This window comes from Gavialis gangeticus, unplaced genomic scaffold (genome assembly GCF_001723915.1).
Source record: "Gavialis gangeticus isolate Ggan-Ray unplaced genomic scaffold, GavGan_comp1, whole genome shotgun sequence".
NCBI lineage: Eukaryota > Metazoa > Chordata > Crocodylia > Gavialidae > Gavialis > Gavialis gangeticus.
Window position 1 is genome coordinate 43,440,467 of NW_017729006.1, and position 17,938 is coordinate 43,458,404.

Below are 17,938 nucleotides of genomic sequence, written 5' to 3' on the forward strand. Positions count from 1 at the left end.
CTCCCAAGCCACAGACCCCCCAGCCCTGCCAGAGGGGTCCCAGCTGTCCTTGTCCTGACCAGGCCAGAGTGCGGTGGCTCCAATTCATGCAGGCAGTGGCAGATCGTGTCTGGCGCCAGCATGGGCTGGAGGAAAGAAGAGGGGAGGCTTGTGGCACCTCTCACCCTCAGCTGGGGCTGCTGCACCGAGCCAAGTGGCTTGGCTATGATCCCCCTCTCCTCCAGGCAGCATCTCCTGTGAGCACAGATACTGGCCCCTGCACTGTTGGCCCAGGCATGGAGTTTCCTGCTGCCCTGAAAGGGCCCCCAGTATTGCCAACCCCACTGTGCCAAAAATCATGAGATGAACTCTTAAAAAGTCAAGAGATTGGCATGTAAATCAGGAGATGAAATTTGTGAAGTGTGTGTATGTGGGGGGCGTTATTTGTGAAGGTGTGGGGGGCTGTGAGTGTTGGGGGGTTGAAGCTCAGGGAGGGAGGGTCCTCGCGTACCCAGGCAGGATGCGGGGTACTGTGGGTCAGGAGTGAGAGACACCAGCAGGGCTGGGGTGGCTGTGGGAATGAGGAGTGTGGGCACGGACGGACAGACGGACACACACACACACGCACACGGGACTCACTGTGTGGCCACCCCACGTCCCCTGCCCGCCTAGCAGGCAGCAATGGCATCGTGGCTGAGCTCCCAGGGCAAAGGCAGCAGGTGGTAGAGCCCCAGTTCACAGCAGCAGCCTGCCTCTGCCCCACTGGGGGCACGTTCCCTCCATGCCTCCCCTGGGGGTGTGCACCGCTGCAAGGAGATGTGCCCCACCCCTGCCCCTCTGGACGAATTGTCCACCACACAACCCACCCCGACCTCAGGGCCCCACTCACCCCAGCCCCTGCACCACTATTCCCTCATTGTGGGGGCCTCGATTGGCCCCTCCGCCTTACCCCCGAATTACCAGCTGGGCATTCTCTACATGCGCCAGAAGGAAAATCTGGAGGGTTGGATCCTGAGATCACGAGTTAGGATTCATTTGATTTGGAAATCAGGACTGTTTTGTGAGAGTTGGTATTACTGGTCCCCCCACACCTCTTTCCTTTGGTGGAGGGGCAGGCACTTCTCCCCCACCCCCCCCTGCTCTGCTGCAGCCCCAGACTTACCTGCCTGCAGCTGCAGAATTGCACACAGACCCTAGGGACAGCCCTGCCTGTACCCCCTGCCAGCCCGAGGCTGGCACCAACAGGTGTACATTCAAATGTTTGTGGGGCTGCAGTTTAATGAGCCTGAATTTTATGCGCAGAAAATTCAGGCTCATTAATTAAACATGTAGATGCACCCTCCTAGAGCAGTTACACTGTGACAATGAGAGTACCTTTCTACTAGAGTTCTCCCGCCTATTAAAAAAATGTGTCTGTAAAAGAGATCCGATTGCCATACAGCTGCAGGGCCCATCCTCAAAACATGCTAGTAGTGGCAGCCATCAGCAGATTGTAGAAGAAGATCTATTGTAGAAAATGTCACCATTTTTATTAAATTTTTATTAAGAAACCTAAAACAGAAGCAGAAGTTTTGCCATCCTCCACAGACAGTGCTGCTGAGACAGAGGGATTGTCTTTCTAGTTAAGTACTGCACTAAAGTTCTCAGCCACTGATGTGTGAAACAAGGGTCTGGAAGAAATAGTTAACAAAGCTTAAATACTGATGGAAAACAATAAAAGCCCCAGTTCCCACCTGCCACAGACATGATTTCATTTTTCAACTTAAGACCTTAGAGTAATAGATTTTGTGGTTTCACCAAAGCCCTGCAGCAGTTTATGGAGAGGAAGGAGAACTGAAGAAGTGGGCTGATGATGGTAAGATCATCTGTTACATCAGATAGCTTCGAAAGTGAATCTCAGAATGAGAAAGGGTCTGATTCTCTTTTCATGTATGTTAGTGTAAGTGAGTATTTGCAGTGCAGTTGGTGCATTAAACCAATGTCAATGAGAGGAGAGTAAGGACACCTGTAGTAGAAATAGCAAAGTAAAGAGAAGTGGTAACTTCATCTATTCCTCTGGAAAATCCCTCCCTACCTGTGCTGGTGGTCGTCATATTGCTTTTGTCTTAGTTGACTTTGCCTGCACCTGAGTAAGGACCATGTTATGTCCCACATTCTCAGAATTAGTCAACTTGTTCAGAGGTGTTAGAGTGATGTTGTAGCCTCAATGGCCCAGGAATTATGTGAGGTAAGGATTTTTGTGGATGATATCCTTTATAGGAACGGTTTCATGGTTGAGATAAAGTGAGCCAAGCTTCTGAATGCAAGGCAATCTTCATTGGGTCTGAATTTGTGCTGAGGAAGGTAGTCCACATTTGCAATTAGGGTTCATTTAATGAGATTTGTGATGATGAGCACTTTATTGCTAGTGTAAAAACAGGTCAAAGGGAGAGGACCATTATTCTGGCTCTTGGCTCTGACTAAACATATATTTATTATCATCAACAGTATTGGTCTATGTATCTTCAGATGATAAATGTGCCTCACTTACTGTTGGATGGCACCATAGCAACCCTTGTAGAAGAAAAGAGAAGAGATATCCAGGGAAGAAGAACTTTCTTCTGTTTTGTACTGGGTCATCAGAGTTTTATGGCAGTTACTTCTGTCTGAGTAGCTTCAGCTGTCAGTATTGAAGATGCCATTACACCAGAGCTTCACCTGTAGTGAGGCAAGAGCTTCACTCTGGAGATGACCAGGCACATGGAAGGTCAAGGGAAGAGCACAGGTTGCATGAAGAAGAGTTTAGAAAGAGCATAAGAGAGTCACTGGCCATGTCTACACAAGATGCTCGCTGTGCATTAGGTCATTACTATTGTGCAGTAGCATTGTCAGGCACAAATTATGATGTGATGCTACTGCACAGTAGTAATGAGCTACTGCACAGTAAGCATCACTAGACAACCGTACTGGAATACTACTGCACAATAATGCTAGTTGCTGTGCAGGCATTTAGTACTTGATTGTACGAGTACTAAATGACTGTGCCATAACAGCTGTGCAGAGGGCAGTTCATATAGATGCGCCCACTGTGTGTGCATGGCTGGAATGCCAGCTGAATTGAAGCATCCTTGTGAGTAGTCCTCTCTTGGCTTAAAGAGCTGGCATGGGATCCTTTGCCACTCTTACCCACAGGGAACATGAAACACAGGAGACGTGAATAAACATCTTTATTTTTTCCAGATGAAGAGGAAAGCTTCCAAATCATTCAAGAGTGCTATCTATAAACCAGATAGTAGCAACAATGATTTCCCTGGATTGGCGGTTATGCTGCCCTGGAGAACAGTGGCTCCTTTACCAAGAAAGGGAAAGCATTTTGAGTAAACACTACTTCCTCTCAGTCAAGAAACTCTTCACCCCCTTTACTCTGCCTTGCATTTCTAATAACTTCTTATTGTGAACCAGTTAAAGAAAGGATAAATTTGTTTGTGAAATATTAGGCAGGTCTGTGCAAGCGTACAGAGGGTGAAAGAAGAAGCAGCAGGACCACTTTTCCACACTGCATACCTAAGTATTGTTGAACAGGCCTACAAAACAATATTGCATGTGTATAACCAAATCCTGTATACTGTCATCACATTACTGTTCACAGGGGCACTCTGAGGGTTTTGGATGGGGGCAGGGACACACACCTAGCTTATCTAACTCATTTCACTTACAAAAGTATGAAGGGAAGCAGGATTTTTAGCTTACCTCTACTGATGCTGAGAAAATAGTTTTTGTCCCCCAGAAAATTTCATATCTGCAAAATGAAATAATATGGCTGAAAACTGATATTGTTTGATTCAGAATGCTACATGGGTGCCTTGAGCCCCAATGTATTCCCTCTATCAGCCAGGCTCACTTGTCAGACCATGTCTCCCATGATTCACTCCAGTTTCCACTCTTGCTCCAATAACAGCTGCCATCAGCTGGTTGTTTGATAAGTAAACAGTTGTAGGGATGCTCAAAGCTATGGCTCTGTAATACAGATAGCTGGGGCTCTGTGTGTGTCCCCTTTTGGTTTTCTAGCTTTGCCCAAAATCAACAGGGCTCTGTTTACTGATGAAGCAAACATTACATGTTTTATTGATCAGATACTTTGTTCACACTTAATCTGCTAGTTATAGAATCATAGAAAATTAGCGTTGGAAGCCTGGGCAGCTGGTGCCTCCTGATCCTGGGAGGGTACCAGTGGCTGATCGCCGACTGGGGTGCAGGGCCCATACCCCTTCATGCATCACCTATGGCTGGAAGGGACTTCAGGAGGTCATCTAGTCCACCTCCTGTCCTCAACTATATAATTCCAGCCAAGGTTTTGTCTAGCCTCGGGGGTGACCCCCTGAGCATGCTGGTGCACCCCCTACAAAAAGGTGCTGTCAGCGGCATCTGTGGGTGGTCCACGATCCCCACTGGCCGCCGTCACTGCCTGGTTGGTGCTCACCACCACCACCCCCACCCCCGGCGGCATCTGTGGGAGCTCCCCCACTTGCTGCCGCCACGCTCCCACCACTGCCACTGCATTCCCACCACTGCCATGCCCCCCCAGCTGCTGCGGGCATGCATTGTTCATGTCTAGCCAGGTCTTAAAAGCCTCCAAGGATGGAGATTCTACAATCTCTCAGAGTAACCTGTTCCAGTGCTTTACTACCCTCCTAGTGAGAGAGGTCTTCCTAATATCTACCTTAAACTTCCTTTGCTGAACTTCGAGACCATTGCTCCTTGTTCTGTCATCTGCCACCAATGAGAACAGTCTAGCTTCATCCTCTTTGGAACCACCCCTCAGGTAGTTGAAGGCTGCTATTAAACCCTGCCTTAGGCCCTGTCCAGATGAGCAGGGGGTTGCACTTGCAGAGGCACAAAGACCAGGACTATGAGGGAAGGTGTAGAGGCACTAAGACTAAGACTACACAAGCACAAATCTGCTGCTACTTTGTGCCGCAGTGCACACCCCTGCATGTGCCCTTTGTTGCAAGATGTGCCCAGCTCCTCCTGGCACTCCATGGCAGGGAGGGGGAGGCTGGCTGGGGCACAGGATGCCTCAGTGTGGGGCTAGCTGCCAGGCAGCCCCTGTGTTGAAGCACCCTGCACCCCAGCCAGCTGGGAAGTGGCACATGGAGATGGGGGAACAGATAGCCCAGGGTTGCTTGCTCCCCTGTCTCTGTGCATTATGGAGCCCCTGCACTGAAGCACCCTGTGCCCCAGCCAGCTGAGGCACATGGGCTAGGGACAGACACTACACATAATCCAATTTAAGTGATCAGAAACTGGTTTAAACCTGAAACAGAACAGATGTTCAGTGCACATAAACCAGTTTGAAAATAGCTGAAACTGGTTTGAGATAAACCTGTTCTTTCATACAAATCATACTTGGCTGATTTGGGTTAAACTGGTTTATGCAATGTCTGTCCCAGACCCTTTGCTGGTTTAGGATAAACCAGACATCCCCAGCACCCTGGCATGCTCTCTGGGCTGTGCAGGACTCTGGTCCACAGCAGAGCTGGCCCCTCCCCTCTGCTTCCTGGCCACAGCTCCAGCATGGACTGCTGGCTATTCACCCCATCCTCCTCACCACTCCCTGCTAAGCAGCAATTCCCCCCTCCCCTCTGCCTTGTGCACAGGTGTCTGTGTTTTTGCTAGCAGACCACATGATGGCTACAGTCCCTGCTGAATCAACAGGCAGAATCAACAAGTAGCTGGTAATGTCCTTCTGTTGTTTTCTTAGTTGGGTGATAAACACTGCTGTCAATTCCCTTCTGTGCTAATCATGGCATTCTGCTGGAACCTGGCCATGCCCCACTCAGCTTCATGCTGTGGAAGGAAGGGAGGGCTGCTTTAGCACTCCCTGGCTTCTAGCCTGAGCCACTACAGCCATATGCCTGCATTTCTGGGATGTCTGTCCGGTGACAAAACTGATTTAGCCTAGCCAGGTTAGACTAACCTTCAAAGATTAAATCAATTCAGGCTCAGGCTTTTTGAATGTCTGTCTCTATGGAGACAGGGGAGCAGCCAACCCAGGGCTGTCTATTCCCTTATCTTGAGATGGCTGGCCAGGTGTAGTGGGCCTCAGTGCGGGGGCTCTGCAACACACAAAGATGGGGGAGCAGGCAGCCGTATTTCTACGTTTGTTCTGGCCCATGATGGTTTTGCATGCTTTATGCTACTTTTTTTTCCATGGATGGATTTTTGCTGCTGGAAAATCCCATTAGCAATTTTTTCCCCCACACTGCAAATAACCAGCACAGCATGCAGTTTAACATGCAACATGTGCAGTTTGTGGCACTGACAAGGACATTTGTGACACCACAAACTGCACATGTGTGCACATCTGGATGTGCCCTTGGTCTTCTCTGCTCCAGAGTCCAGTTCCCTCAGCCTTATCTCAAAAATCATGTGTGCCATCCCCCTAACCATTTTTGTTGCCCTCCGCTGGACTCTTTCCAATTTGTCTACATTGTTTCTGTAGTGAGGGCCCAAAACTGGACACAGTACTCAAGGTATATCCTCACCAGTGCTGAACAGGGGAGGAGAATCACTCCCCTCAATCTGCTGGCAACTCTTCTACTAATGCAGCCCAGTATGTCATTAATCTTTTTAGCAACAAGGACACACTTTTGGCTCATATTCAGCTTCTTGTCCACTGTAACCCTCAGGTCCTTTTCTGTAGAGCTGCAGCTTAGCCAGTCAGTCCCCAGCCTGTACCAGTGCAGGACTTTGCACTAGTCCTTATTGAACCTCGTAAGATTTCTTTTGGTCCAATCCTCTAATTTGTCTAGGTTTCTGAATCCTAGCTGTACCCTCCAGTGTATATACTACTCCCCGCAGCATGGTGTCATCTGCAAATTTGCTGAGGGTGCACTCCATCTCACCTTCCAGGTCATTGATGAAAATATCAAACAAAACAAGCCCCAGGGCCAACCCCTATGGCATTCCACTTGATACCAGCTGCCCACTAGACATTGAGCCATTGACAACTACCCTCTGAGCCCAATGCTCCAGCCAGTTTTCTGTCCACCTTATGGACCATTAATCCAAATCCGTATTTTCTTAGCTTGCTTGAGAGAATGTTGTGGGAGACAGTACTGAAAGCCTTGCTAAAAATCAGGTGTCTCACATGCACTGCTCTTCCTGCATACACAGGAAAGCAATCAGGTTGGTCAGGCATGACTTGCCCCTGGTGAATCTATGCTGCCTGTTCCTAATCACTTTCTTCTTCTCCAAGCGCTGAGAAATAGATTCCTTGAGGACCTGTTTTATGATTTTACCAGGGACAGAGGGGGGTGGCTGACTGGTCTGTATTTCCCTGGATGCTCCTTCTTCCCTTTCCTAAAGATGGGCACAAAATTGCCCATTTCCAATTGTCTGGGACCTTTCCCAATCACCATGAGTTTTCAGAGATGATGGCCAGCGACTACAATCACATTGGCCAACTCTCCCTCTGATATACTACCTGCAAGTTCATCTGCTTCTTCTGGAGTTACTCTATTATGCCAGAATAACAAGTTGTACTCTTATAGTGACCTGCTCTAACTTACAAGACATAAGCAATGTGAAAGGATTAGACCTCCATTTTAATACAATGCAAGTTTGTTTTTCAAATAGTTCTGTTATTATTGATCAGTGTCACTCCATTTACCTTCCTGTGCATTACAGTTTACAATGGGAGGGCATTGTTTTCCACTCCACCCCATGAACTATGCAGGAACACTTGATCTTGAAATGACTTTGATTGTCAGAAAAGAAGCCAGTGCTGAGAAATCATCCTTATGTCTAGTTATCCCACTTACCCACCTGCTGAGAAACAAATTGGAGAAAACCAGAAGGAAAACCCATCTCAGCCAAGCCTTTTTTATGTCCAGAATCTGCCTGGCCTGATAACAAATCATGAAAAACTGTCACTTACAGAGAAAATGTAAGATTTACCTTTCAGCTCTGTTGCTAGATTCATACTGCAGGAACAGGCATTTCACCACTAACAATACGGCAGACTCAGAAAGTAAGGGCTGTGGTCATAGTTTTTAAATGATGAAATGAGTACAATGCAAATTTTCATGGACCATGCTTCTCTCAGTCAGCTTTACCTAGAACTTGGCAATTTTATTTTATTTTTCTTTCATAGTGAATTCAATTAAAATGTAATTACAAGGGGATGTTAATTCAGTGAACAGTTTAATCTGAAAAATAGAGGGAACATTTTGAAAATAACAAACCAGTTCTCAAAATGAAATATTTTGACTTTTGGGTTGATTTCCCCCCCCCAAATTAACTTACATTTAAAAACAAAATGGAAGAAAACCCAACAACACAAATATCTCACAGAATTAAACTACTTGAAATATGAAATAAACTTTTTTTTATTCAATGAAAGATTTCAGGTTTATCTGAAATGTGTGCGTGCGTGTGTGTGTGTGTGTGTGTGTGTGTGTGTGTGTGTGTCTCCTGTCTTGGTTTGACCACTAAACCTACACAGTTCTAGTTATATTCCCACAAAGCGTGTCTACACATGCATTTACTTTTACTCCGGCATCTATACATGCAGGTGTTACAGTGCAGTAACGATGTGTGTGGACTGACTTGGGACTAAAGTTTGTCCCAAGTCAGTCCATACAAATAGAATTACTGTGCAGCCAGGTGTCTACATATGCCTTACTGTGCAGTAACTACTTGGGCATAAATTTGCTACCTGTATCAGGCAGGTAGAAAATTTATGTCCACGTCAGCATAAGTTGCCATAGTTACTGCCCAGTACAGGAGTGCATGTGTAGACATGTGCCTGTACTGCACAGTAATTTTCAGTTACTGCACAATAACCTAAGTTAGTGAGCAGTAACAATGCACGCGTAGATGCGCCCTGAGTCGAGAGAGAAGCTCGGAATCATATATTACTATGTCACTTGTTGCAGGAGTTTTAAATAAACTGTTTTAAATAAAATTACTGATTTTTTTTTTTTAAATACAACACAAAAATCAGAAGAACATATGTATCAGCTGTACATATAAAATTGAACTATGTCACAAACAAAAAAAGGAAAGAATAAAAAAATAGAAAAAAGGAGAAGGAAAGAGGGAAGATAGAAGAAAAGAGAAGTGTGCAATGAGCAGCAATCTAGCTACCAAAATATTCCAAGAATTCCTTCCAAATTGCATCAGACTTCAAAGAAGTCAAGCCTGTGAAACATGTCTGTGAAACATGCCTCTTTCCATAGATACCTGCTGTGCCATCTCATGGTGCCATATTACAACCTTTGGAGATGTCCTACTCTTCCAATGTAGCAATATAATTCTGAGTGTTACTAACAAGGGTTGCTGTAATAGTGCAGTTTGGAAGGATTCAGTCTGAATTCTTTGGGGATATACGCAAGAACAACATATATTTGCCAAAGGTATCAGTGCTGTGCTCAAAACCATATTAACTCTAGTTGTAATTTCTTTCGGTCACCTGTCTCATTTCATAGATTCATAGATTGTGAGGCTCGAAGGGACTTCGGAAGATCATCAAGTCCAGCCCCCCTGCATGAAGCAGGAAAGACAACTAGGGTCAGGTGACCTCAGCAAGGTGACTGTCCAGTCTCCTCTTGAAGATTTCCAGGGTAGGCAATTGCACCAGCTCTGGAGGAAGCTTATTCCACAGTCTGGACACCCTAGTTGTGAAGAAGTTTTTCTTAATGCTGAGCCTGAAACGTTATTCTAGAAGTTTGTGACCATTACTCCTCATTTTCCCCAAGGATGCCCTGGTGAACAGTTGTTCACTGAGCCTTTGATGTACACCTCTGATGTAGCAGTAAGCTGCTACCAAGTCACCTCTGAGCCTTCTCTTTTTCAGGCTGAAGAGTCCCAGGTCTCTCAGCCTTTCCTTGTATGGCTTACCATGCAGGTCTCTAATCATACGGGTGGCTCTTCTCTGGACCCTCTCAAGTTTTACCACGTCCTTGTTAAAGTGCAGCACCCAGAATTGGATGCAGTACTCCAGCTGCGGTCTCACCAAAGCCAAGTAGAGTGGAAGAATCGCTTTCTTAGTTTTGCTGGAGATGTATTGATTGATGCATGCCAAAGTATTATTTGTCCTGTTGGCTACAGCATCTTAATGCTGGCACATGTTCATACTGTGGTCTATTATTACCCCCAGTGTAGTGCCCCTTATTCATAGTGCTGGTCAGATTGGTATTGCTACGCCTGTAGGAATGTAGGGGATTGTTTGTCCCCAGGGGGAGCACTTCACATTTCTTGATGTTGAACTTCATTTGGTTTTGATCCACCCAATTTGCCAGTCTATTTAGGTCCACCTGTATCTGCAACCTATCTTCAAGCATGACCACACTTCCCCATAACTTGGTGTCATCCGTGAATTTGGCCAGTGAGCTCTTTACCCCCACATCCAAATCATTGTGGCTTATAGTTACCCAGATCCTTCCTTCTCCCCTTCTTGAAGATGGGCACAACATTGGCCCTCTTCCAGTCCTCAGCGACATCTCCGGAGGACCATGAGTTTTGGAAGAGTTTCACCAGGGGCTCTGCGATGACTTTGGCCACCTCCTTCAGGATTCTTGGATGAAGTTCATCTGGTCTTGCTGACTTGTATATGTCTAATTTTTTTAATTGATCACACATGGGTTCTATGGCAATAGTAGGAAGGCAGTCATTCTTACCCTGCTCATTCTGTACCCTATCTGGCGTGATTTTCCCCTTGGCCTGGTGAAAGACTGAAGCAAAGTAGTCATTCAGGAGTCCAGTTTTCTCCTGAGTGCTGGTAACTAGCTCTCCTGAGTTGCTGAGCAATGACCCCACACTCCCATTTGTTTTCCTCCTGTTCCCTACATACCTAAAAAAGGACTTCTTGTTGTCTTTGCTTCTTATGGCTAATTTTAGCTCAGTTGCCACCTTAGCCTTTCTAATCTGTTCCCTACAAGTGCATACCATTGTTATATAGTTCTCCTTGGGGACTGTCCCTAGCTTCCATTGTCTGTACACCTCTTTCTTCCTTCTCAAGAGGGCCGTGGTTTCTCTGTTTAGCCAAGAAGGCTTCCCAGCCCTTTTGCTACCTTTCCTCCACACGGGAATAGACTTCCTTTGTGCTTCAAGGATCATGTCCTTCAGGAACGACCACTCTTCATGTACTCCTTTCACCTTCAGTCCCTGGCCCCACAGTACTTTCCCTACTAGTGAGCTGAGCTTGTTGAAATTTACATTTTAGACATCCAAAATTTCAGTCCTGCTGTCTAATTTGTCTGCCTTGCAATGGACAGTGAACTTGATGGTTTCATGGTCACTATCACTCTGGCTGCCCTCTATATTTAAGTTGATCACCAGGTCAAGTCCTTTGGCAAGGACTAAGTCTAGAAGAGCATTACCTTTGATTGGCCCATGTACCTCCCGAGTCAGAAAAAACTCTTTGATGAAGGTCAGGAAGGAACGTGACTGGTCTGACTTGGCCAAGTGTTCCTCCCGAGAGATGTCTGGATGACTGTAGTTTCCCATGGTGACCATGTCCCATGCACGCACGGCCTCTGTCAGCTCTCGGGAGACCTCTAGATGGAATTCCTCTACCTGTTAACCTAAATTGATTTGGTGGTCTGTAGTATATACCTACAGTTAGGTCTCTCTTGCTGCATGCCCATCCCCCCACCCCTCCACAGTTTGACTCAGAGGGTTTCAAGCCATTCTTCTTTGGACCTGACATCAGCCTCCAAGGAAGTGTACTGCTCCTTCACATAGAGAGCTACACCTCCATCTTTCTTCCCTGCTCGGTCCCTTCTATGCAGGGTGTAGCTCTCTCTGGCTATGCTCCAGTCATGTGAGGAGTCCCACCAGGTCTCTGTAATCCCTGCTAGATGGTAATGCCCACTGGAGAGTAAGAGGCCTAGCTCCTCCTGCTTGTTCCTCATGCTCCTGGCATTAGTGCACAGGCATTAGTGTACGGGCATTACATGAGGGGTCAGGTGAAAATGTTTCAAAGCGTAGCATCTGTAACTTGTATCTGCCGGCCTGCCAGCCTCCAAGCTGTTTTCAGAATGGGACGGGGAAAGGGAGCAGAGGGAGCTTGGTCTGGGGGTTTTTCCACCCCTGCTGAAGGGTGGGGCAGGTGTATTGGAGTCCTCCCAAGGTGGGGGGACTCAAATTCACTCAACTCACCCTCCAGCACAGGCTGAGGAACCCCTAGAATGAGCTTCCTCTCCTAGGGTTACTATATTTCTAGTATCAAAAAAGAGGACACCTGTGGGGGGGAAGGAGGGGAGAGGGGAATGGAAAGGGGGGGGAAGGATAGATGATTGCGGAGGGAGCAGTGTTATGTCCATGCCCTGCCTCTGCCCCTCACTCTTAAATCCCCATCCTGCCAGTGTCCCTCACTCCTGACCTGCAGCCCCCTGCCCCCCCAGCCCTGCCAGTGCCCCTCAATCCCAACCTGCAGCCCCTGCCCCTCCAGCCCTAATGCCCATGCAGCTCTCACGCATGCACACACATGCACTCACCTACCCAAAAAAGAAGACATGTCTGCAAAAATCCAGAGGTATGGTAACCCTTCTCTCTCCTCCCTTTCCCCCCTTCCATTCTGAAAACAGTGGGGGCTGGCAGGAAGGAGGAGCTGTTGCTAGGGGAAACATGTGGCAGGCTCACAGCCAGCCGCTAGATTCCCCTTCTTCCTGGAACCAACAGTGAACTTCTGTTTGGTCTAGAGGTATCATTTGTTAACTCAGATCACTTCCTGCAAAGTGTTCTCAGTTACAGCAGGGACCTGTACTTCTGTTTGCACCCAAAGAGATGTAGCAGGGCAGCTCCACTGCTTGGGGCAGCACAGGCTGCTGCTGTGTCAGTTGCAGAAGTGGGATCAACCACTGCTGTAGTGGTGGCTCTTTTTGTATCTAACTCCCATAAAGACCATGTACAGGGCTAGGGCCATGGTGTACACTGTACATGGTACCTGTGCAGGGCCAGTCTGCAGGCTCGATCTGGCACATGGACCAGCCCCATGCTACTCATCCAGCCCACAGGGCCTGATGTGTTTGATCCCTGGTTTAATTTATACTGGTTGTTGAACTGACTTAGTTAAATGTGTGCCCTCCACAGACAGTTATTTTGGTTTATGAGTGTATGCTTTATTAGTTGAGCTTAAATTGATTTGGAACAGATTTAAACATAATCAAAATAAGCATGGCCACACAGGGGTTTGCAACAGTTGAACTCACCTGACTTAATTATGTAAGACTGTGTATAGACTAGAACTAGGATTGTAGACTCTGGATTGGTGTCCCTCTCATCCCATATGTTTGTACAGTGCCCAGCATGATTGGACCTTCATTGTCAGAGCCTTCCTCTTAAATAATAAAGTGATAATCAGAGTACTAGTAACATTTTTTCCCCTCTTACTGTGAGTTGTCACACCTGAGCTTAGGGTCTTGAGCTAAGGCTTCCTAAATTTCACAGACGGTGGACAGGTGGTTCATTAAATCTCACAGAAGGGCCCTAACTCTGGAATTCTTTCCTCCTCCTCTCCCCCTATCCAGTACAATCATACAGCTCTCTTCCCAGGATTGTACTGGGAGAGGGCTGGATTCCCAGGTTTCTTGGGATGGAAGGGGTTGTCTGCTCATTTTGAAAAATGTATACAATTCTGCATTCTCTGAAAGTGTAGCAAATTATAAAAATGAGGCTGAGCAGATATAAATAAAAGCAATGTAAGGAGTTATCAACACATCTACTTGTGCAATAAATGGTATGAAAATAGCACTTTTCTTAAAAATTAAACTAGTAAAACTCAGACGTAGTCAGAAGAAATTAGCTGGTGTCTCCTAACAAATTTCACAATAACCCTTTTTACTGCATTTCCTTGCTATCTAGGTTTGCTTTCATGTAAGATGTGTTAATGCTGAATTTTATCTAAGCCATCTTTTCTCAAAAAAATTAATTAGTCTTTGGTGTTAAATAGCACATTAACAAAGAAACAACAGATTTTTTTTGTAAAACTTCTTAACTGAAAAAAAGCCCTTTCTATTTCTTCAACTTTCAATTTCTAGTGATGTTATAGTCACATTAATTTCTTATCTACCATAGAATCTTTCAAGGTGGCTAAAATTTTAATTTCTTAAAAAAAGCGGGGGAAAAGAAGAAAGAAGTAGGAAAGATCCTCTTTAAAGTACTCTTCATTTCTCAATAAGAAACAGAAAAGACTATTCATTTTTTCTCTTACTTGCAGATCATCTTTAAGATCCAACTCCTCCAAACCTATTACTTAGCCCAGTCATTAAAATCCTTCCATCTCCCATATACAAAATAAACATTTTCTTTTCCAGAAATGATCCATTTGTAATAAATAAAAATGATAAGCATTATGACAAGTATTTATGACACGCATTTCAATGGTGATACTGGAATGTATGAATATTTTTCTGTACTAAATGAAATTAAACAAGGTCATCTTCAGAAAAAGATGTAGCACATGGATCCAGTCAACAAAAACCGATGCAGAACAAGCCTTGCAATACTCTTTTGAATGGAATCCTGTGGCTACTGCTAAAACATTTCAAATATGCCAGATAACAATGTGATTATTAAATCATTACGTGGGAGGTCAAAATATGTTTCCTACAACCAAGGTGATCTCTTTGCCAAGTGTGCATTCCCCATCCTCCTATAATATCTTTGGATAGTTATTCACTGTATTCAATTTCCTAAACCATTTCAATTTACAAAGACCCCCAAATGGGAGAGAAATGACTGAGATTATATTTTGCCTTGTGTTTAATAGCTAGGAAGTTACTCATGGCTTTCAGGAAGAAAAACTTTTAGAATAGGCTTTGTTGTTGTTGCATTTGTTACCTTGCCAAGATTAGAGTTTGTTGAAGGTCTATTATCAGCCTGCAAGATTAAGCAAAATGTTAGTTGATATAAAATACAACTGTTTCTTTCTATTGAAAATATTAATTATATTTTTATTACTGAAAAACTGCAGAATTATTTTTGGCTTTGGAAAACATTGCTCACAAAACTAAAATTTTCAGTTGATATGTTTCCTGATTGCAAATAATCAAGGTCCCATCCAGAGCCCATTGAATCAATGGATACCAAGAACTAATTTAGCTTCTTTGAAGATTAAAGTGTTATTTTATGTATCACTTTTTTGTTAAAGACACTTAAGTTCAAACTTACTAAATTAACAACTTAATAACTTTTACTTTATTTCCCTTAATTAACTGCAGTAGCTTTGTGCCATTGGTAAAGTTTATTAAGGCGAGACTGAAGAAAACTTCAAAAGCCATGACTTGGCCAAGCTAAACAAATAACAATAGGATGGCTGATAACGTTCAGTGTTGATGGATGCAATATATAGTACATTGCAGGGAAAGAAAAATCCAAGCTACTCATACTGCTCAAATTAATCATGGGAAATCAGAAAAGGGAATGGGCATCAGTATAAAGAGATCAATGGAGACAACTTTTCTGTATGGTCAAAAAAGGCATCAAGATTTGGGGATTGATAAAACACAGGTTGGGAAATAATGTAAATAATGTAATGGCTCTGTATAAATCAGTGGCACATCCCCGTATAAAACACTGTGGACTCTGCTGTTGCTGAGTCTCAAATAGGTTTTTCCAGAATTGGAGAGGGCCACAAGAAGGTTGAAGAAAATGATTCTGAACTCTTCCATGAGGAGAAAGTATATAAAAAAAGAGTGGGATAGTTTACCTTAAATGAAATAGCAGGTGCAATAAATGTACTTAAAATTTAGGAGACTGGAAATTTGTGTTTTCCTTGTTTCATACCATTAGATCAAGAAGACACTCAGTGGAAATGAAGTTCAAAGATTCAGAGGAATAAATAAAGAGAATTTTCTCCCAGTGCATAATTATAATCAGAGAAATTAATAAAGGGAATAGGGTCATCTTGCCCATTGCTCATCAGTACTGGAATAATCCTAACAAAGCAATAAATACTTGCAGTCTGTTCAACAAATCTGTATTCTGTGGGAATCTTAATTTCAGAAAGCTCTACTCATGTCTCCTATTTATGAGTTATAATAATTCCTCATCTTGAACTTTGCTCATTTAGAGCCTGATTTTTCAAGGTGTAGAGCAACCTGTATCATGTCAAGCTAGTCCTTTATGATTCATTCAAAGATGTTATGTCATATTATGACATAATACTTTACTGTCCTGTTCCTTTCTCATTTTTCTGAAATGAAATGTCCCTATTATCTCTCACAACAATAATCAAATGTTCATTTAAATTTCTCCCACTGATAAGAAATACACAACTACTTGCTTCCTTCTCCCTGGTTGGATTTTCTATTTCCCAGTAACCTAGTTAATAAAGTTGTCTTTTATGTTGTTGATGAATGCCAATAGTTGAAATCAATGGAGTAGTGTTACTTTCTGAATTTTTAGATAGTTGAAATCCACAATGAATGAAAAAAGGTGTAAGTTTGTTTTTTTTCCTGTCTGTTTTCCAACTCATATTTCTAATTGGACCTCCTGTATAAGGTCAGTTAGTGATTTGTGAATACTGAGTTTTCTCATTTCTTCTCTCTAGTTTTGATCCAAAATCTTCTAAAACCTGGACAATGTCATATTAATACCCATATAAATTATATCAGTTTTGTACACTAAATTACATTGGAATGCAGAGTGGACAAGGCAGCCATTATCTTGGGGTAGCTTCTGCAATGGGCACTATTGTACTGATGCCCATTTCCTTTTCTGAGATCCTATGGTTAATCTGAGCAGTATGAGTAGTTTGGATTTTTCTTTCCCTGCAATGCACAATATATTGCATCCATCAACACTGAACTTTGTCAGCCATCCTATTATTATTTGTTTAGCTTGGCTAAGTCATGGCTTTTAAAGTTTTCCTCAGTCTTGTATGGATTCTAGTTGGTAGGAGAGCAGGATCATTCAGCAAATGGTTATGCCCGGATAACTATGAACGTATGAGATTAACACTTGTTAAATTTACACCAGTATTTTTTGCTCTACACAGGATTTTAGTACATTGCCTAACTGTAGCATCCAGAGGTTTACCATGCATTTTAACTCTATTTTTTTTTACCTTGAGATAAAGTCAATTTATACTTTGCTAAATTCAGGCTCAGTCTTTTAGAGGTATTCAGGCTCAGAGCCTTTTAGACACCTAATTCACACTGAAATACGGCTGAGGATCTGGATTTCTCCTTCTCCTTTCGCACAATTTTTAAACTTCATAGGAATTTCTCCTAACTCACACTGATATAACAGAGAAGTGAATTATGTCTTGTGAGCAGTATGTCTCATTCAGTAGCAGGGTGGTGTGCGTGTCTGTGTATATACACACACCCATAAAATAATGTACCTGAACTTTAATTGAGCTTTGAGTACCATTATGTTTCTTTCCTGGTATTCTAAATGTCCTAATTTGCTTATCTATGTGACATTTTTGATTATCTAAGTGCCAAAATAATCACTTATAGAGACGCTGGAATTCTTTTCCTGGACATGTAGTCCTGCATACATGGGCAACTGTGGGCAGCTATGTAGATACTCAGACTGGGCATGTGCTGTTGCAGCTGCAGCACATACAAACATCCCTGGTGGCCATGTAGCAGCCTAGGACACCCGAAAAAAGGTGTCAATCAAATACATGACTACCAGGAATGGAGAAGGGTGGGAGGGAGACAGAGAGAAACAGTCCATCATTTCCCCTCCAATAATTAAATGGCTAGGCTACTCACCTGGGAGACCAGATAACCTTGATCCCAGCCCCAGCCCTCGAAGTGGCTTAAGCCTCAGTCTCTACAACTTCCCAGCACAGTACTCTTACTACTGCACAACAGGTCAGCCATTATCAAGTCTCTTCTCCAGTGCTGCTTTTTAAATTGGTCCCTGGACAGCCATGCAGAGTAGGGTTTGCAGAAGATGTGTGGCTCAATGAGGTGGCTGTTGGCTTGGAAGGTAAAGGGCTCTGGCTTGTAGCCTGAAC